At 33.6% G+C, this 23124-nt stretch overlaps 1 pseudogene; it reads right to left on the bottom strand.

Moving 5' to 3' along the window:
• Positions 1-1710: 1710 nt before the first annotated feature.
• LOC131044995 (laccase-3-like) lies at positions 1711-16780 on the bottom strand (annotated as a pseudogene).
• Between the last annotated feature and the right edge of the window lie 6344 nt (positions 16781-23124).

The raw sequence follows: 23124 nt of genomic DNA, 5'->3' as shown, positions 1-23124 counted from the left end.
TGAACCCTTTGTACTTTACCAAGAGTATGATTGACTTCATACTCCCACAAAAGTGGGGGCTAAATCTAGCATCCTAAAATTTCACCCCTTGCAATTTTGACGACATTTGCATCTTCACCTTAGTGTTTGCACCCCTTGGACTGATTGAAGACCTGATGATGCTCATATGCATCACAAATGCGAAAAAAATTTACTTTCCACTTGTTCTGCACCTTGATCTTGGCCTAAAATAGCGCAGGACTAGAGCGTGGTGCCCTGGTCCTCCCTAAAATGGGGCCCCTCAAAACCCTTTTTCCCATTTCAAATTTGAGTGACATTTCCCTCTCCATGTTGGCCCATGATGGAAAATTGGTAACCTGACAGATAGGTATATAAAGAGGATTTCTCTTCTCATTTGAACATCCACATGAATCCACAAGAATTGAGAAGCATTCAAGCACACAATAGATCAAGAATTCAAGCATTCAAGAGAAATTGAACATTTTTAGTCTTCCTTCAAGCCTTGGAGTAGTAATAAAGTCAAGGATCAAGCATTGAAGTGGAGATCTACATCCTATTTCATGAAACCCTAAGTCCATGTGAAGGCAAGCAAAACTTCACAAGGAGGTATAATCATTTCCATTTTAGTCATAATTTGACATCTTCATCAAATAAAGAACATTTTATTTCATTCATTTCAATTAAATTTATCTCAATTTCATAGTTAATTCCAAAACTGGGCTTTGCGCAAAGGCAAGCCCCTATTCCCAATCTATTTCCCTTTCTTTTTGTGTGTAGGAAACATGTGCACAGTTGTACTTCTAGAAATAAGCTTCAGACATAGAGATGGAACAATCCTTTTTGGTGTGCGAAAAAATCGAAGGACTAAGAGAAAGCACCACAATCCATGCTTTTTCGGGGCATTTTCGTAGGGCAGATCCAAGTTAGCTTATATTATTCAGATCCTGGTGCATGATAAAATTCTAAACCTGTAGCTCAGTATTATCTCAATTTTGTCTTCAATTTAAGCACGATAAAAAACTTATAAAAGAGGTAAAAACACATCATAATCAGTCAATCCACTTAGTATTCAGTCTTTATCTGATTTGTGATTAATCTAGTAGATTCCCCTCCCTCTTTTGAATGCAAAGAAATTTCTCTCCCAAGAACAAAATTTGATTTGATGATTTCTCCTTCTATGTCGCAAATTGTGAAATCAAATTTTCCTCTTCACAAATAGTAACAAAAACTCTAGAAAGGTGACCAGATCTAGCAACTATAGAGAACGCATATATAGTAGCAAAATCTATTTTATAGATTTTTTTTATAATATGTTCGTTAATTTTTATAATTTTTTAATATTAAAAATATATATTTTAAATTTCAAATAATTTTTTATTCTAAAACATTTGTAATCTTATTTATTTCACTTTTCTAACAAGTAATATCAGAAAATATTCTCTTTAATTTTTTTTGGAACATAATTTCACTGAAGGTACTTCCAATAAATACTCATGAAACCATAATTTCATTTTATTAACTTTAGAAAACACAATGAGATAATATATATGAACTAAAAAGATAAGGATAAGCTTTATCCTTGCTTTCTAATGCTATACATCACTCGCTAAATCTTATGGACGAATTAGTTTACATATAGTCTCTAAGTAAAATTCACAGCACGCTATGGTGATTAACACCAAAATTATTTTTCTGATGCTATAATTTGCTCTAGCATTCCGGAAGGTCATTAGGAGGACCTTTCAAACTTTCGAGCTTGCTGGGACCGTTCTTCACTTGAAAAAACATGCTCAACCCCCATGTTACATGATCATCAAAGTGACAATGTACGAACCAAACACCTGCACAAATCCAACAATCCTTCAGTATCCCATACACATTTTCCAAATTTAAATTTCAAGCCATGTATCATATCTACAATAATGAGAAAACTGTCACTCTGTTTATTACCTGGATTGCTAGCTTTGAATCTGACAGCAGTCCATCCATTGACAGGAACCCCTACAGTATTTCGTTGAGGCGGATGGACCAGATTGAAAGAGCTCGGATCTGTTTCATTGTTATAATTACCAAAACCCTCTCATACAACATAAAAGTCATAACCATGAATATGCATTGGATGGTTGTCTTCTTGGAAGATGTTGGTTCCCTGGAACACAATCTGAACTGTGGCATTATATTCAATCACTTTCACTTTTGTGCCAGAAATTGGCGCCCACAGAGTTTTGTCTACATCCCCAGTATAATCAAACACAACTGGTGGATGTGAAGGAAAGTCAGTGGTATAAACATCATCAATGTGGAAGTGAAAAGCTTGCAGAATGGTAAACTTTTGGCAGCACAAAAGATATGGTGTTCATACTGGCACTCAGTGTGTTATTTTCAGGGCCACCACAGGTAGCCCCGGTGGCACAAGGAAGTAAACCTAGTCATACAGTTATGATGCTACTGTCGCTTATGCTTCGGGGAACGTCCACCGGATGCTCCTGTGAAGCCAAGCTTCTTAAGGCTCGGCTAAAGGTGGTCACAGTTGCAGTGTCGTTGTATATTGGAAGCTCTGGACAGATTGGAGTAGCAGATGCATTAGAACCCACGTAGCTCATAATGGCGGTTGTTGTGGTGTTATCGAAATTTCCTTCATCCTGTATAGTGTATACTTTGGCCGCAATATAGTATTTGGCTTTCACTTGATTGGCAGTTAGAAGAACGTCAGTAGTCTGACCGGATGTTAACATGAGAATGTCAGTTGTGTATGGCTTTGTGTAGGAGGCATCCACGCATACCACTGTAAGATTGTGTGAAGCAACCTTTAAAAAAAGGTGATTATTTACTGCAGCATTAACAATACGAAGAAGATAGGTTTTTCCCTGTTGTACAGCGAACCTTCTTGTTCCTGCGCACATAAAATTTCATTGCTCAATATGTTTTCAGTGTTGATTTTGTTTAGTTAGAAATGAAACTGGGTGTACCTTAGTTGTATTCACAGTGCTCATTTCTCGATTAAAATGTGTAGACATATTTGTTGGAGAAAAAATCCCAACCTATGCAATCATATCAAACTTTCTCCGTATGCATTTTCCAGAAGCATTTTACAGGCATATCCTTTGGCATTGCAGAAGAGAAATGAAGGACGATTTGAGTGATATTGGGTTTGATTTCACTCAACTGTCAACTGTCCTAGTTGCAGATTTCACATAATTTGAGGGTTGCTTAAATGTAATTTAATATTTGTTTTTCCCTTTATTTGTTGAAAGTATATAGAAGAGTACAGAAGTCTCTCGTATTGGAAAAAAAGAAATAGCAGGTACAGCAAGGATAGGGGCAGAAGTGGCCGAAGTTTCTCAGTCTGGAGTTTTATGAGTAAATTAGCTTTTAGTACTAAGAAAATGGAATGTCTAGTCTACAATGTTTTAGATTATGTTTATGCACGAAGAGCTGAAGCTCAGATGTAATATTTTGTTTTAAACAAATAGAAATGTCTATGTTTTTGGCTCTACTCTGTTTTTGCTCTGTCTATCACTCCCCTGTTTCCTTCATTATTTGTTTTCAATCTATAGAATATTACTACCGGGCTGCTCATCTACTCAAAATCGAATAGTTATACCGAAACGAATCCAAAACATTTTCCAAAAAACATAAAACTAGTACCTGAAGTTGAGCAGGAATAGAGGTCTCGGGGTTGTCCATTTATAGTGAAAGCGTCTGAAACTTTCGGCGCACCTCCACTCAGTTTTGCTTCCTCTTCGACTTCGATGGGATCCCTGTTCCACCACTCCCCTGTTCAATTTTTCGTTTTTCTCCAAGCAGTTAGAGCCACTCCGAAATGCAATGACCATCCAATGTGAACTCACAGAGGATACGTCTAATATATGGAAAACTATGAATCATTAGATATAGAAATATTCTCTAAGATTTCAATATAGAATTGTTATTTTAATATAAAATCTGAAGTTAACGTTATATATGAACAGATTCCACTAGATAAAATATTAAATGTGTTATCTATTAAATGTAAATTTATGAGAATAAAAAATAAGAAAATACTTTCTTAAAGTAGGGTTGTAGCTTTGAACCTTGGTGGCGGCTTCATCAATGAAGTGTTTTAACGGCAACACAACATATCTGAAAACTATTATTATTAAATATTGTAAGAGAATGTTGAAGCTAATTAGTTTTGAGAATGTTGGAGATGAATAATTTTTATAATGCATAGATTTAAATTGTTTTGGTATAGAAAAATAAGAATTACAATTTTATATTGAATTTTTGTTATCTTTAGATTGAATTTGAGAATTTGGATTAGTTTGACAATTGTAGATCTATATTTTAGCTCATGGATCTAATCTAGCTGATTGTAAACTCTTGTTCTCACATTCATTAAAATCTCTACTTCCTACAAGTTATTAAGGATTGACAACATTTAAAATATCTTATAGAAGTCAAATCACATTGAAAAAAATTTCTTAGGTCAATCGCATGAGATATCGACTTTTCAATTGTGCTCAAATTGAAAGATAGTAAACAAATATGCAAATGTTCTAGATGATGATATTGAAGTGATGATGTTACTTTTAACACACCAAACAATGTGATCCTTTAATAAGTTTTTCACATATCCAAAACACTGTTTAATATTTTTTTTATATTACTGTGGTTTGAACTAGCATATAATGAATGTTTTTAAATACCACTATATAGTAATAATTTTACAAAATATGTCCTAAGTTAGCTCATACTAGGAATAAAATGGATAGGAGTTAGCTGAATTTGAGGATAAATTTTTAAAGATCAATGGATAATTTTATAGGTTTGGGATCAATCCAATGGATCTAAGATTAGGGAAGAGAAATTTTGGTATAGAAAATAAAGTCTTAGGATATATTAAATGTAGTATGTAAGTAAATATGAATGAAAATATATTAGATGAGGATGAATTCATGATAATGTGTATAAGGTGAAGAGCGAAGGATTAGGAAATAAGGGTAACTCTACACAATCTCATATATTGATAGTTATAAGAACAAATTCTGTCAAAATGAATATAAAACTAAATTAAAATTAATATTGATATATACATTTCACAATTATAATTAGCAGAAGAGAGATATAGTATAACATAAAAATAATCCTTGTATTTTAGAAATATTTTAATAGAAAGTACTAAGCTGAAATCAATAAGGTGTACATGCCCTACCCTTTTACGAGATTTGAACTTATGACCTCTCATTCAAGTGCACAAATTTTCCACCACTAGGCCAATTCAAGTTGTACAAGTCTAACTTAAAATTTAACTTTTATAAGATATATATTTTAAATAAATTCAATTGCTATTTGATCTATAGGTGAAGTTGAATAGTTCTAAATCAGCCCACAAAAGATAAGTGCAAGACTCTGCAATCATTAAGGATGAGATTGGAATCATTTCTCAAATGAATTTGGTGGAATGGATACCTCTCAATCCTTAGCTCTTAGCTTAAAAAATATCAGTCTAAATATTGGTGCTCCTCAATTAAAAACTAAATGCATGATATAAAATCTTTCATAGAAAACATTGAGAAAAAATAAAAAAACTTTACTCCAATACTCAAATTTAAATATAATTTAACAATTTTTAAAAGATGAGACTAGCTAATAAAACATATAATAAATGGGTTTAGCCAATGAGTTAAATTATACTTACCACTACCACGTTAGCTATTCAAATCTGCACCTGTTCTTTTTCTCCTCAAATTATACATTTAGGGAAACAAAGAGAAATTATAAAGACCTCTTTCACATGTTCAATTTTACCGATTTTCTTGTGAAAGTTGAAAAGTAAATTAAACAATATGTAGATTCTTCTCTGAAACTTAAAGTAAAGTATTGTCAGATTCTACTATAAAACTATTTTCATCAAAAAGATAGCTAAAAAGAAAGATTCAACTGCTAGTTAAAACTTGGCCTCGTTGTGCTTCACTTTTCTGCAGCATAATCCAAAGTGTACTTCTAATCTTTCTCTGTAACTAGTCTGACAAATTCATGAATCCTAATAGCTGAAGAATGATTAAGAGACTCATTTAAGCGAAGTTGATCAATAAATATGATATCTTAATTGTTTTAATATTTTGTGAAAATAATTTGTCATGGTGGTTCACTTTCCTGCAAAGGCTGTTTGCTTCAGAGCATAATCCAAATTGTACTTCTACTTTATTGCCCAATCCACAGAATACGTAATGTACGAGAGAACAAAAAATCTAATGATTTTATATAACTAGTTTGACAGCTTCTGAATCAATATTAAGAATGATTAAGAGAGATATCTAAGCAAATTTTATCAATATATATATGTTTTTATAAGGTTCTAATTTCCATTACCTAGCACTAGAGGAAACTCAGCATGTGGGTGGGTAAACGGATAAGAGCAGCCCTTCTTTGGAAGGATGACCATTGTTCCATGAACTGTTGCACGGAGCCATGACACATGGGCATGCCACCACAACGTTCCTTCTGTTGGTCTTTGATATTTGTCCTCGATGACCAAAAAAAAGGGAATCTGCATCTTAGTCAAGAATACTGACATGATTTGGTTTGACACCTGGTGAGTTGTTGTCACACACTTGGATATATTCACTTTCAAGTACATGTGTATCTCAATAGTCTTGTTGCCTGAGTATCATATCTTGAGATGTTTTATAATCTAATTTTTATAAAGGCAAGTTCGTTGATATAAGCATGTGGTCATATTTTATTGTGAAAGTCATTATCACAGGTCAGATTGGTGACACGGATACATTGAATAAAGTTGACTTGGCATTTAAAATGAATCATAACTTTGGTTAATATGGTGATTAATGCTCTTACGGACTAGCAGCATATTCTTGGAATATATTGTTCTCTTATGCGATCGACATAAATCAAAAGCTTTTGGAGCATCGCTTTGTTTCGTTTGAACAAAGTTTATGTTTCGGATGAAGTCTGTTACTAACCCTAGCCGCCATGAGAGATGTAGCCGCTGCAGCAAAGGAGCTCGAGTTAGTTTCTTTTGTTGGGAAGGATGATGCAAGGGTGGACTAAACAATGAGCTCAATGTTTTTCTGGTCAGTTTTTCCCTTTCAGTTATCAATAAGGTTGCGTATTACAGGTAACATTTTTGTTCAACTGCACATAAAGAATCTGGTATTTCGAATGTGGGGTTTCAGCCATGAGAAATAGAAATAATGAAAAAGGGTTTAGTTGTTTCTATTTTGTTTTTCAGATTTGGGAAATTCAAGAATTTTACGTTATTTACTTCTTTGAAAAGATCAAAACAGAGACAATAATATTGTCTTTCAGTTTTGTTCTTTTTTGTTGCACAGTTAAGTGGTTATTTTTCAGTTTGCAAATCAAATCTAAGTGAGGGTTTGGTAACCCTATACGTGGGTTATTCTTGAAGACAATCTGGAGAACAGTTTAAAAGGAATATATTGAAATACATTTTTTGGTGTGAGTGTGAAAGAGGGAGAAAACAGAGAGGTTTGAAAAAGAAAACAGAGTGCTATGTGTAGAACAAAATATTATCAGACATTTTTTTGATTGTCGAAGGTTCTAGATTATTACTCTGTTTTGTTGCAGAGTACATGTGGCTACAGTGGTTGGAATTATCTTTGTTGTTCAGAGATTGAGTTTTTCTCTCTGATAGTGCTTAATCTTTAAAGAATGTTATCATTCTCTATCTGCTATATAGAGACATGAAGAATATTGTTGCAAAATTATTTAGTGAGAACCATTTGCACAGATTGATATGTTATACTCGCTCCAGTCATTGATAGTTTTGTGACTGCAGAACTAAGTGCAATCATAAAGCTACCAGTGACTGTAGCTTGAGTTGGATTTTTTTTATTTGGATAAGACAGAGGGGTTGGTGCTCCTTGAGGCTTTATGGCTTCTAAATTTTGTGTACTAAGTTGGTGCTCTTTGAAATAATATAAGGAATCTTTTACCGAGTGCTTTTTCTACCCCAGGAGGGTTTTCCACTCATGAAAATTATGGTGTTATGTGCCCAATCTTGTCTCAGTTTGTCTTACTAGTTAACGCTCTGATACTTCATGTCTTTTGCTCTTTTTACTTCATACTCAGCTTTGTTTGAATTTATGTGATGCAATCTTTGCAATTCATTTCTAGCTATTTTATGTTTTGTAAAAGAATCAAAAACATCCTGTTTTCTGAAAAGCATAAATCAAGATTTTTTATCTGTTCTTATTTTTGAATGATCTGTTTTACTTGCTTCGATAACAGTGTTGTTTTAAGATGTTAAGTCTCATTTGTTCAGATTTACAACTCACATTTTCACTGTCATTCATCTGTGCTTATTGTTAAACAAGATTGTCAAGTTTTAAGGAGTTCTTATCAAAATTGTTACACTCTGATTCACCCCCCCCCCCCTCTCAGAGTGTCTCCACGTCCAACAAGTGGTATCAGAGCGTTGGGTCCCTCATATAGTTCTGTCCTAGGGATTGTTCCTGGTCTTTTGGAAGTTTTTTTTATGGCTCATTCTCAAGAAGGTGCTTCTCTATCAAGAGCACCCCTCTTTGATGGCACAGATTATGTGTTTTGGAAGATCAGGATGGAAACATACTTGATCTCTGTTGATGTAAATGTGTGGAACATTTTTACCACAAAATATGTTGTTCCTACTTCTATTCCTTCAGAACCTGATGCTAAAACTCAATATGAGTTAAATGCTAGAGCTAAGCATGCTCTCTTATGTGGTCTCACCAAGGATGTGTTTGTTAAAGTTATGCATTGTGCATCTGCTAATGAAATATGGAGTAAGCTTGAAACTATTTATCAAGGTGATGCAAAGGTCAAAGAATCTAAAATTCTCACACTCAAGAATCAGTTTGAGTCATTGAGAATGAAAGAAGATGAGACTATTGCGAATTATTTTCTTAAAATTGATGAAGTTGTGAATTCAAGAAGGGGTCTTGGTGAAAATGTTGATGAAAAAGATGTTGTCAGAAAGGTTATTAGAACTTTACTACCTAAATTTGAAACTAAGGTGTCAACTTTAGAAGAAAAGAAAAGTTTTTCTACTATGTCTCTTGACAGCCTTCAAAGCATACTTACAGCTTATGAAATGAGGATAGGTAGTAATCCTTCTAATTCTAAAGAAACTGCTTTTAAAGTAGAAAAGAAGGAGGAACTAGATAGCGAGTCTGAACTTTCAGATGCTATAGAAGCCCTATTAGTTAGAAAGTTAAAAAAAAATATAAGGGAAAATTACCCTTCAAATGCTTTAATTGTGGCAAAGCTGGACACTTTGCTGCTCAATGTCCCCTGAGTGATCAAAACAGTGAAGAAGAAAAATCAGAAAAAGTTTTCAGAAAGAAAAAATGGAACTCTAAAAAGAAATTCAATCCTTTTCAGAAAAAGAAGAGTCTTTTTATAAAAGAAGATTCTGAAAATGATTCAGATGACTCACCTTGTGAAGGTGATGAAACTTTGTTTATGGCTGAAATAGAAACTTCCTCAAAGAAAGATATAATTAACATATCAGAAGATAAATCTGATGACTTAGATCAAGGTGAAATTGATCTTGAAGGAGAGTTGCTTTGTGCTCTTAAGGAAATCAAAAGACTAAAGAAGCTTGTAGTCTCTCATGAAAGTGAAAATCAAATTTAACAAATTGAATTAAAAGATTCAAAGCAAACAGTAGAAGATCTAAAAGTCTTACTTGTTGATGGTGAGTTGAAAGTTAACACTTTGGAACAACAAACTAATTCTTTGCATAAGCAGATTGAGTAGTATTAAAGTACCTTGCATTTAAATGAAATCTTAAGCAAACAAAAACAATGCAAGAATATGACAGGTGTAGGTTTTGAGAGTGCTAAATCATCAAAACAAATTACTAAACCTACAAATAGAAACCAATTTCAGGCTTACAACAGAATGACACCTTTTAGGTTTGGATTCTTTCATGGTTACTGTTTTTACTGCAACAAGTTTGGCCTTAAGGTTAACACTTGCAGATTTTTACAACATAGAACTCCTATGTTTGGACTCAATCAAGCCTATGGCTTTTCAAACACTGTGAAGTGCATTAAGTGTAACACCTTTGGACATACTTCTTCTCAATGCAAATCAAAGGCAAACATTCATAAGGTGTGGAAACCAAAGTTTGTCCCTAGTACTGAACAGTCTATGATAGTGCAAACTGCATTCCTTTCAAGTAAGAAGTCACTATGGGTGTTGGACAGTGGCTATTCACACCATATGACAGGAGACAAAAATAAATTTATTCACTTTGAAGACTTTGATGGAGGTTTTGTAAGATTTGGTGATAATTCAGGAGCCTTCGTCAAAGGTAAGGGTACATTATTATTGAATGATGATACTTCAATACATGATGTGTATTTTGTTGAAGGATTGAAACACAACCTACTAAGTGTTAGTCAGATTTGTGATAGTGGTTATAATGTGTCCTTTACTTCTCATGGTTGTACTATAAAAACTAAGTCTGGTAAAATTGTAGCTGCTGGTTTGAGAACAATTGGCAATGTTTACAACCTGCTTGACTCCACAAACTATGAAATCAACGAAGGCATGTGTCTTATGGGTCAAGTTGAGGAAAATTGGTTATGGCACAAACGCTTGGGACATGTGAACTTTGATAATCTAGTTTGAATCAGCAAGAATCAGAATGTCAGAGGCTTACCCATCTTGAGTAAACTAACAAACTCTGTGTGCAAAGAGTGTCTTAAAGGTAAACAAACAAAAACATCTTTTAAATCTAAAGAACACTCTTCTATTAGACCGTTACAACTTGTTCACATAGATTTATGTGGTCCAACTAGGACACAATCCATCAACGGTGAAAAATACTTCATGCTTTTTGTGGATGATTATACAAGAATGGTATGGGTTACTTTTCTCAAACATAAATCTGAAGCATTTGACAAGTTTAAAATTTTCAGGAAAATGGTAGAACGTGAAACTGATTTAAAGCTCAAATGTTTAAGATCAGACAAAGGTGGTGAGTTTACATCACAAGAGTTTATAGATTATTGTGAGAAACATGGTATTAAAAGACAATATGCTGCTACCCGAACACCTCAACAGAATGGGGTGGTTGAAAGAAAAAATAGAACAGTCAAAGAGATGGCTCACACAATGCTGAATGAAGCAAATTTGCCAAACAGATATTGGAAAGAAGCTGTTCACATAGCAGTTTACATTCTGAATCGTGTGCAAATCAGGGTAAAATCCACCTTTACTCCTTATGAACTCTGGTATGGTAAAGCTGCTTCAATTAAATACTTCAAAATTTTTGTTGCAAATGTTATATAAAAAGAGATGAAGAAAATCTAGGCAGTTTTGATGCTAAGACTGATGAGGGTATCTTTCTTGGATACTCTACTCATAGCAAAGCTTATAGATGTTTCAATAATAGATTGAACAAGATTGTTGAAACTGTTAATGTAATATTTGATGAGCAATTTCTTCTAAGTGATGGTATGCAGGATGTTCTAGAGGATATTTCAATAAGACTAGAACAAGTTCCTAAATCTGCTGAAGCAGAAATTACAAATGAAAAGAGTCCTCCACCAAGTCCTAAAACAGAAATTCCTTTACATACACCCTCTAGAATCATTACTAAAAGACATCCTCAAAGTCAGATTATTGGTGAAATGGATGCAGGAATCTTGACGAGGAGAAGAGCAAAAACTAGTGAACAAGCTCAAATGGTTGAGCATTACTGTCTGGTAACTAATTTTGAACCTAAGTCTATTTCTGAAGCTCTTGTTGATGATTGTTGGCTGTATGCAATGCAAGATGAAATCAGTCAAATAGAGAAGAGTAAAACCTGGGAACTTGTGCCTAGACCAGATGATAAAAATGTTATAGGGGGTAAATGGATTTTCAGAAATAAACTTGATGAATCTGGTAAAGTTGTTAGGAATAAAGCTCGCTTTGTGTGTAAAGGCTATGCACAGCAAGAAGGTGTAGATTTTGGTGAAACATTTGCACTTGTTGCTAGGCTAGAGTCAATACGAATATTTCTGGCATACTCATGTTATAAAAACTTTAAAGTTTATCAAATGGATGTTAAAACAACATTCCTTAATGGTTATCTTGATGAAGAGGTATATATGGAACAGCCAGAAGGGTTTGTCTCTACAGATAAACCTGATTATGTATACAAGTTGAAAAAGGCTCTTTATGGACTTAAACAAGCTCCAAGAGCTTGGTACTCCAGGTTAGATGCACATCTTACAACAAACGGATATACTAGAGGTGGAGTTGACAGTAACCTGTATGTCAAAGTTGAAGGTAATGATATTTTAGTTGTTGAAGTATATGTGGATGATATTATTTTTGGCTGCAATAATGATGCCGTATCCAAAAAGTTTTCAAAACTCATGGAATCTGAATTTGAAATGTCCATGTTGGGTGAATTAACTTTCTTTCTTGGTCTTCAAGTAATGCAGCTTGAACAAGGCATTTTTCTTTCACAAACCAAATATGCAAAAGAGATGCCTTAAAAGTTCAATATGACAGATTGCAAACCTGTTAGTACTCCAATGGAGACTGGCTATAAATTGACCAAGTCAGATGACTCTCTTGAGGTAAATCAAACTGAGTATAGATCAATGGTTGGCAGCCTACTTTATTTGACTACATCTAGGCCTCATTTGATGCATGCAGTTTGTTTGGTTTCACGTTTTCAGTCTGCCCCCAAACAATCTCATTTGATTGCTATGAAAAGGATTTTCAAGTATATTCAAGGTACTTTAGACTATGGCTTGTGGTATTCACGAAATAATGATTTCACTCTTGTTGGTTTTACAGATGCTGACTGGGCTGGTTGTATAGATGATAGAAAAAGCACCAGTGGTGTAGCTTTCTTCTTAGGGGATCGCCTTGTTGCCTGGCATAGCAAAAAGAAAGAATGTGTCACTTTATCAACTGCAGAATCTGAATATATTGCAGCAACAAATTGTTGTACGCAGTTAATCTGGATGTCTCATCAACTTGCTGATATGGGTATTATAGTTGACAAGCCTATCTCTATCTTCTATGATAATACTAGTGCCATTAGTCTTTCCAAGAATCCTGTGATGCACTCTTGCACTAAACATGTTGCTATTAAATTACTGTTTCTGCGAGAACAAGTGTTGGCTAATGAATTTCAAGTTTTATATGTACCTTCCCAGGCACAAGTGGCTAATATTTTTACAAAAGCTTTGTCTAAGGAAGTTTTTGAGTGATTAAGGGATAGATTGGGAGTGCTTTCTCAATCTGCTCTTGTCTTCACCTAATGCATGATTTGAGGGGGAGCTTTGCTCTTCACAAGAAGCAATCTATTGCTTTCCCCTTTGTCCTTGTGACAAAAAAAAGGGGGAGATAATTTCATTTTTGGTATTACAGTGGCAGTGGCATTTAGTGGCATTTTGGTATTACAGTGGCAATGGCATTTCATTTAGTGGCATTTCATTTAGTATTACAGTGGCAGTGGCATTCAGTGGCATTTTGGTATTATAGTGGCAGTGGCATTTAGTGGTTTCTTTTTATTGATGACTACTTTTCCTTGACAGTTTGGTTTTATTGTTCGATTCAGATCAGATTGGTTTTATTGGTACATGAACAGTTTGGTATTACAGTTTGGTATTCTTGTTTGATACAAATTAGATTGGTATTATTGATACACATGAACAGTCTGGTATTCATTTTTGGGAGTTCATTTCTTCTTCAACAACATTCTGATGGTATTCACTCTTTTTATTACAGAATTGCATATTACAGGTTTCAAAGTGTTTTGTATTTATTACAGGATTGCATATGGCAAGTTTCAGTGATATTTATACATGGGCAGGCAGTTTGTTTCTTGACAGTTATTATCTATTTCATTAGTGATGTTATTATGATTCTTGGAATTTGGTTTTGATCACTCAGCCTGACTCTTGACAGCATACTTCATGATCAATGATGGCTTGGTTGTTTTTTTTTCTTTTTAATTTTTTTTGCCATCAAGGACAAAGGGGGAGTTTGTTGCTCTTTCATATTTGTCCTCGATGACAAAAAAAAGGGAATCTGCATCTTAATCAAGAATACTGACATGATTTGGTTTGACACCTAGTGAGTTGTTGTCACACACTTGGATATATTCACTTTCAAGTACATCGTGTATCTCAATAGTCTTGTTGCCTGAGTATCATATCTTGAGATGTTTTATAATCTAATTTTTATAAAGGCAAGTTCATTGATATAAGCATGTGGTCATATTTTATTGTGAAAGTCTTTATCACAGGCCAGATTGGTGACACGGATACATTGAATAAAGTTGACTTGGCATTTAAAATGAATCATAACTTTGGTTAATATGGTGATTAATGCTCTTACGGACTAGCAGCATATTCTTGGAATATATTGTTCTCTTATGCGACTGACATAAATCAAAAGCTTTTGGAGCATCGCTTTGTTTCGTTTGAACAAAGCTTATGTTTCGGATGAAGTCCATTACTAACCCTAGCCGCCATGAGAGATGTAGCCGCTGTAGCAAAGGAGCTTGAGTTAGTTTCTTTTGTTGGGAAGGATGATGCAAGGGTGGACTAAACAATGAGCTCAATGTTTTTCTGGTCAATTTTTCCCTTTCAGTTATCAATAAGGTTGCGTATTACAGGTAACATTTTTGTTCAACTGCACATAAAGAATCTGGTATTTCGAATCTGGGGTTTTAGCCATGAGAAATGGAAATAATGAAAAAGGGTTTAGTTGTTTTCTATTTTGTTTTTCAGATTTGGTAAATTCAAGAATTTTACGTTATTTACTTCTTTGAAAAGATCAAAACAGAGAAAATAATATTGTCTTTCAGTTTTTTTTTTTTGGTTGCACAGTTAAGTGGTTATTTTTCAGTTTGCAAATCAAATCCAAGTGAGGGTTTGGTAACCCTATACGTGGGTTATAATTGGAGACAATCTAGAGAACAGTTGAAAAGGAATATATTGAAATACATTTTTTGGTGTGAGTGTGAAAGAGAGAGAAAACAGAGAGGTTTGAAAAAGAAAACAGAGTGCTATGTGTAGAACAAAATATTATCAGACATTTTTTTGATTGTCGAAGGTTCTAGATTATTACTCTATTTTGTTGCAGAGTACATGTGGCTACAATGGTTGGAATTATCTTTGTTGTTCAGAGATTGAGTTTTTCTCTCTGATAGTGTTTAATCTTTAAAGAATGTTATCATTCTCTATCTGCTATACAGAGAGATGAAGAATATTGTTGCAAAATTATTTAGTGAGAACCATTTGCACAGATTGATATATTATACTCGCTCCAATCATTGATAGTTTTGTGACTGCAGAACTAAGTGCAATCATAAAGCTACCAGTGATTGTAGCTTGAGTTGGATTTTTTTTATTTGGATAAGACAGAGGGGTTGGTGCTCCTTGAGGCTTTATGGCTTCTAAATTTTGTGTACTGAGTTGGTGCTCTTTGAAATAATATAAGGAATCTTTTACCGAGTGGTTTTTCGATGCCAAGAGGGTTTTCCACTCATGAAAATTATGGTGTTATGTGCCCAATCTTGTCTCAGTTTGTCTTACTAGTTAACGCTCTGATACTTCATGTCTTTTGCTCTTTTTACTTCGTACTCAGCTTTGTTTGAATTTATGTGATGCAATCTTTGCAATTCATTTCTAGCTGTTTTATGTTTTGTAAAAGAATCAAAAACATCCTGTTTTCTGAAAAGCATAAATCAAGATTTTTCATCTGTTCTTATTTTTTAATGATCTGTTTTACTTGCTTTGATAATAGTGTTGTTTTAAGATGTTAAGTCTCATTTGTTCAGATTTACAACTCACATTTTCACTGTCATTCATCTGTGCTTATTGTTAAACAAGATTGTCAAGTTTTAAGGAGTTCTTATCAAAATTGTTACACTCTGATTCACCCCCCCCCTATCAGAGTGTCTCCACTTCCAACACCTTCCTGATCAATAATTGTGAAGGTGTACGTAAATTTCCCCCCTGGTTGGATAGGGCACTGTGTAATGTACTCGGGCCATCAGCCCACGCTGTGCGAATCTGTCTGATTCCATGCCTGAAATCAAATTATTGTTAATGGGTTTTCAATCATCAATGAAATTGACAGTCTACAAGAGATGGATTTACCAGTGGATGGTAGCATTGTGCTGGGCTCTGTTAATAACTGTAAGATTAACTGTGTCACAATTTCGGGCATACAGGGTAGGACCCGGAAGCTGTCCATTCACTGTGACTATGGTATAATTCTCACATAGCCGAGTAATATTTATCGGTTGAATCTGTGCAAATCAACAAAAATATAAAAAAAATACAGTGTTAGAACTCTTAAAAATATTGCGTGAACTGTATTTGTGCATAGAGCTCTGCTCTAGATTCTTTAAATAATCAAACGAATGGAAAACAGTTGATCTATACCCTAGCTATCATATCATATTAATAAGGTACTATACGTCAATTCTATTAAATGCTATTTAAACTCACAATAAAGATAAGCTGAAACATGAATCAAAAACCTAATATTAGCAATAAATCTGTCTCCCGAGCTTCACTTTTATGTTGTGGTACTTTCATGAAAGATCAAATCGAGCAAATATCTAGATGGATTCATCAAGCTTTTTGATAGTTTATTATAATATTTCTATTCATAAAATAACATAAATATATTAAAATCTACATACAACGAAAGTGTGACTATGCAAGTCTGCCCATGCGAGAGAACCAAATGAGACAAAGAATGTAAACAGCAGCACCATAAAGGATGCTGAGTAGCATCTTGACATTCTCAACATTACAGTCACCTACAATAATCATCCGAACATGCAAAGAAAGTAGTTTTTCAATGTTGAAAGCTGCAAGTAAATCTTAGTTTCTAAGACTACTTGAATAGTAATAAGCTGATTGCCTAGTGGTATATATAGAGCCAAGATAAAAAAAGTTGTAGAGCTAAAATAGCAAGTGGTTGAATAAGAAATATATAAAATACCGAATCATGCAACATCCATCAAGATATGACCAATGTTGATCCTAAAAACATCAACTAATTAGGCTCCGATCCTGTCCTTTCATTTACCACATACACTATACAAAACTTCATTACTTATCCCACATACTTCATCGCATGAAAACCCCTTATAGTCAATGTATTTACACAATCCACCCATCCTAATAGGGTTGTACCAACATCTGATGACCACTCTAAATGGTCTCTTATCACCTCAATATGAAGCTAAATAATTTTGTCCTTCCTCCATCTTCTTATAACCTATCGTCCAAATCCAATTATCCACATTATTTTTCTTATCTGTCTCCATCCATAAACTTTCCCAAAAATAAAAATGAAAAAGAAAATAAACAATATACCCAATAGTGAAAATATGGTAAATAAGTGTCTTTAGCAAGTTTCATGATGAAAACATAGTAAATATGTGTCACGTGCAAATTCCCCCATCCATTTTCTCTCTACACTTGTCAAAAAGTTCAATCTCATTACTTACCCATCATCTTCCTCATTCCTCCTACTTACTTACCTATCATATCATATCCATTTCAATTCCTCCAAACTTCTTTAGAAATTAATGAAAGATTAGAAGCTATCTATACATGTTTTGGACACCTCTTGGAATGCATTCCACATTAACCTGCCAAATCTTTGTCTACATAACTTTTCATTCTTCCTCTTCTCAAATCCATCCATATTATAAACACAATTTCATATCCATTATACTCTACTATCTTATCATCAGCATACAAGTGCCTTATCACATTTGACATGTATAGAGTGGTACATCTTATTGCTTTTTGACATAATTCTTGGTGATCACATTAAATCCTCCGATCCATGATCTAATACTTTCTCTCATCCTTTAATCTAAAACGTGTTCATCCCATTGTCCTTCCATTCCTGAATCCTTTTCTCACTATACTACCTTCATCAATCCCTAATACCACCTCGTCCTCTTCTCATGATCTTATTTCATTGGTATTTAGTTATATGATACCACCCATGCAATCCAATATCATCAATCTCATAATTCCATTACCCCTATGTAATCCATATGTTTCTCACAATTGAAAATCATAAGAAAATCCTAATCTGCTCCGACTATACAATCTATGTAGCTAACGTAGTCATATTATTGTCATTTTTCCTAGCCTTGGTACAAACCTTTATCCAAAACCAATCATCATCATCAAGATGTGTCCTTCCCAATCCCTATGAAATTTTAGGATACATCATTACACATCAGTAATACCCCATCCATCAATCTTACTTTGAATTTTAGCCTCACCAATGCATCATTCACCATGACAAATCTTAGTACAATAGGATATAACATAAACATCATCCATTATAAATATTGTGCATCCTATAAATAGTGGTAGTCTTATATCATCACCTAGGTCCATCCTTGTTGAAATGTTTAGTTAGCTCTCATCCTTTTATACATTTTGTTAATGTTTTGAAGACCCCATATTAATTTGATTCATCAACAAATTAATAATGTTTTTGGTTTCATCCTTCTTGATCACCTATTTTCATGAGAATCCTAAGTCTCACCCATTCATAATTGGTCCTCATAGAATATATCATTCCTCACATGAAGCCATATCTACCCCATCCAACCCCTTTTTAAAAAAATTACTTGAGATACAAGTTATTTCATTGGTTCTTTTTTATTTTATTTTTCTTTCTTTTTGGATTCCTACTTTACCTACCTAGGGTCACCACAATCCATCATATCATAATGTGTTTTTTATGGTGAAACTAGAGGCCACATGTATTAAATTTTATGCATCATTTTTAATAGTTTTCCTTCATTGTTCCTATTGAGGTCCATTGAAAATTTTTTGCTACACTTGGAAATTCCTTCATTTTTTGGTATTCCAACATAGTATTGACCAATGCCTCCTATGACCTTATGAGACATTGGATTAACCTTTAAGCTTGTTGAGTCAACTCGATGGATTTCATACAATGCAACCCTAGTTCCTCATACCCCGGAGCATAGTATCCCATGCTATAATATAATTAATATATTGCATATATTTGCTTCATCCATTGATCATAAGTTCCTATCTCCCCTCCCTCCATCCCATTTATCTTATCCTAAAGACCATTTAATCAGTGATTTCATGTGTACATGAATACTCATCCCTCTTTCTTCTTTAATATTGTCATCTTCCACTTGCCTCACTCCTCCATCTATTGTATTATAACTACCTACCCACATGTACAAATCATCATATGCACCTCACCAATTTCAATCATTTCATTATCATTTATGTATATTTTAATTAACACATATTAATGTCTTTGTGTCCAATTCAATAACTATAGTACCCATTAGCTCATTTTAGGTTAACATAGATTTTTTATTCTATGCATTCCTTCATATAGTCACTTCCTCCATTAGGTTGGTTTTAGATCTATTTTGGATTTGTTAACCTAAGAATGTAATAACCCTTCATATTAAAATAATCATAATCATAATCATTATATAGATACATCATGCATCCATACATAAACAAAACCATGCATGATTGCCATTAGTTATATGCATTGGCATCATAATCCTATGCTAATGCATCAATAACACATCTACCATAATCATCCATACATAATTTATCGTCTCAACCATTTTGAGAGCACACTTATGTTCTCTTGAACTCACCTATCCTCTTGAGGGGGCATCCTCATCCTCATCTTCACTATCATTATGACCAGATCATCTACCAATAGATATTTTAATAGACATTTTAATCATCTTTAATGTGATGCTACTTTGTAACATCATTTTAAAGAGGGAAAAAATATAGGCTCCTAAATTTGATTATTACACTTAGTCAATATCTCTAATTCATCTTATTTCTAATCTTCATAATTATTATGAAGACTTAGTATCCACTGAACTGTTCAAGTCTAGTTGGAAAATTCCTCTTCATTTCGTTCTGTGGCAAATAATATTTACATCATCCCAATTATATTTGTTTTCCATTTATATAACCTATTTCATGCAATGCTTAGTGTGTGCTTTTTAAACCCAGCCGTCAAATTCCTTTTCATTTCATTCTGCGATGAATGTTTACACCCTACCAGTTACATTTGTTTTGCATTTCTATAACCTCCTAGTCCATGTCTTTTAAAATAACTCCGAGAGAGGTAGAGTACAATGCATCTCGCTCTGAAAGGATTGCAGTCCTTTCTTCCTACTCTCAGTTAGAGCAGATATTCAAAAACTTCTTAAACTTCCGCCCGGGCCAACCATCCTGTCAGTCAGTTCATGTGCCCTTTATGTGCCTTCACACTATTTGTATAGTTCACAATCACATTTCTACATGTCGATTGTATTTGCCTAAAGGTTTCCTAGTCTTTATAACGTATTGCTTGGGACTTGACTAACTACAATACGCTCTTTAGAGGCATTTTATCACAATCTACGTGCCATGCTTGAGCTTGCAATACCACGTAGTTAGTGTCTACCCTGCCAATTGTAGTTGCCTGGAATCTTTCAAGTTCTTTGCTGCATCAGTTCAGACCATTTTCTCAAGCAGTTCATGTGCCATGTCTATACATCCACATTTCTTTGTCTGCTACTTCGATTATAGTTTGATGGAGGCTGATACCCTAATCAATAGCTCCCATTTATTACAGGCCATGAGGGCGTTGGCAAAAACCATGGAATTTCTTATTTACAGCCCCCAGTTGCAATTTTTTAATCTTACCTTATAAGTTGATGTCCACAAGGTCATTGCAACTTCAACGTTGATCTGACAACTTTCATCTGTCTTTCATGGTGTGATGGATGTCTTTTGGATGATTTGGATGATTTGGATGATGCGTGCCCGGACTGTTTGGAAGCTTCTATGCTGGTAGAGCTCATTGTCCACTCCACAATCTACTGTTCGTCTAAAAAGATTTAAAATAGCATTGAAAATGTTCATCAAATTACAAACCTATGAGGTCGATTTTGTAAAGCAAGCATTTTTGACAAAGCAATTTAAAAAAAAATTAAAATGGAAAGTGTTGTATTAAGAGATGGATTGAATGGAGATGTATATTTAACGATAGTAGAGAAGCTATTAATTGTAAATAGGTGTTATAAGTCAAATTCGAATATAATGGAACAATTGATAAGTATGAAGTTAGATTGGTAGTTATAGGTTATAATTAAATTGAAATGTGTTAGTTAAAAGAAAATCTTCCCTCTAGTTGCAAAGATGATCATAGTCAAAGTGTTGATAGCATTTACTTCTCAACATGTTTAAAAAATCAACTAAATGGATGTCAAAAGTGTATTCCCAATTGAAAATTCAATAGAAAAGGTATATGTGATACATCCTCTTATTTTTGTTTAAAAGGGAAAGGAAAATATGGCATGCCATTTAAAAAGGTATTATATAGCTTGAAATGGGTTCCATGAGGTTGGTGCTAAAAATTTGATAAGTGCTTTCTTTTCAGGGAATATTAGAATCTATTCTTCATCCAAATCTATATATATGATGTATGATTGTGAGGATGTGTGTTAGAAAAAAATGTAAGTATGATTGCTTGATTATGGATGACAAAATGGAAGGAGAAAACTTTTTTTATAGAAATATCCAAGAGAATCAAGGGTTTAGATTAAGAAATTAAAAGATGAATGACCAAGATCACATAGGTGAAAGGGAATCAATAAGATTTGATGGTAGGTAAAGATCAAGGAAGGAGATTAAGACGTGGAAGGGTGAAGGATAAGAATGAATAGTATTAAAAGATTAAATTGAAATGAAGGGGCAAGATTAAAGAGTAGGTAATTTAGCGAGACATGTTGTCATTTGGATAAGAAGAAAAATGTAAATTTGTATTAATTAAATAAATAAAAGTATTTATTTAATTAATAGAGGAAAGACTAAACAAATTAAATAATTAAAATATTTATTTAATTAATAGTGGAAGAGGCTAATGAATTAATTAATTAAATAAATAACATATTTATCTAATTAAAAGCTCATTTTAGGTGTCTACACTTATATTCAGATCAGCTACATTTCATATACTTTACAAAATAAACTTTTTGTTACTATTTTAGTATTGCATCCATTATTGTTTTGTGCAGTTGTAAGAATGAATCAAATGTTGCAAACATATTTGTGATAATATGACTTTGACAACTTTTTGAGAATCTTCAATAGTCATAACTTAATCCCACACATATGTATTGTGATGATCAAAGTGTTTTGAAGACATCTAAGAATTTAATGGTCCATGTTCACACAAGGCAAATTGAATTACATATTAATTTAATTCATGAAGTACTCAATAAGGGAATTGAGCTACTTTATACACAAATTAATGAGGAGCTTACAAATGTCTTCACCAAACTTTGAGCATAGAAAGCAAGGGTTATTTCTTCATTTGTTACTGTCCTATTCGCACTCAACTCTTCGTGCACCATATATACATACGTTTTTCAATCTTTCAGTAATTTTTTTAATTTGTCAATAACTTGTTAAAATTTCTTCAATGATGTCTCAAATTACAATATTCAACCACATAAATCACTTTTTCTAGTCTCATATTCTAATAATATTAGTATAATAAAGCTTGATATGTCCAAGTGATTTTAAGTAGTTGAGATAGTTTAACAAGAATATGATAATTAATGCATCTTATTCCTTCCCTATGATAAAATTATGTAAATGCACATTGATTGTAGACTAGGCATTTAAAGTATTGAGGAAAGCTAAATGAATAGCTATCTATTCTTAGAAGTTGTGTATATATAATTTTTATTAGATAAGTATAGGAAGCATTCAAACCCATTACAAGTTACCCATCAAGGCAAAAGAGACAAATCTCACAAGACATGAGATTAGCAAAAACTAAATTAGAAAACTAGAACAAATGCAATAAAAAACTTAAAAGCTAGCTAAAAGCTAGCAAATAGCTAAATTTCATTAAGAGACATCACACCCTTAATGGCCTACAATTCTTTTTGTAAGAATTCTAGACGGTCTTTAAAACATCCCTCCCTTAACAAGGTAGAGCAACCAACACAAATATTAGCCCAATTGGGAAAGCAAGGATTCTCTTACATATGATTTAGTCTTTTGTGCACTTGCTGCAAGAGGCAACCTTGGTTTG

The sequence above is a fragment of the Cryptomeria japonica genome, chromosome 9, assembly GCF_030272615.1.
Source record: "Cryptomeria japonica chromosome 9, Sugi_1.0, whole genome shotgun sequence".
Lineage (NCBI taxonomy): Eukaryota > Viridiplantae > Streptophyta > Pinopsida > Cupressales > Cupressaceae > Cryptomeria > Cryptomeria japonica.
The sequence above is the reverse complement of the archived record's forward strand: the minus strand, read 5'-3'. Positions and strand labels throughout refer to the sequence as shown.